This window comes from Merops nubicus, unplaced genomic scaffold, assembly GCF_000691845.1.
Source record: "Merops nubicus isolate BGI_N331 unplaced genomic scaffold, ASM69184v1 scaffold11385, whole genome shotgun sequence".
NCBI lineage: Eukaryota > Metazoa > Chordata > Aves > Coraciiformes > Meropidae > Merops > Merops nubicus.
Window position 1 is genome coordinate 1 of NW_008610283.1, and position 328 is coordinate 328.

Sequence of the window (328 nt, forward strand, 5' to 3'; positions counted from 1 at the left end):
CTGGGGGGGTCTGAGCCCGGCGGGGGGACCGCATCCCGCGGAGCGACATCACCCCGCTGTGCAGGCACCCTTCCATGGGTGCGCCCCAGTGGAACCGGCCGAAGCGCTTCGCTGGGATGCGTCTGAGCAGCGAGGGTTACTTTGTTGGATGAGGAAGAGCAGGATGAAGCCCCAGGCGCTCTCCCTGCCAGCCGCCCATCCCCACGTCTTCACCTTATGTCGTTCCCCCCGTGTGCGCCGCGTCCTGTCCCCGGCGGGGATGCTCTCCAGGCTCCTGGACGTGCCCGGAGACCGCTGCGCAGTTCGTGACTCTGCTCCAGTAGTACTA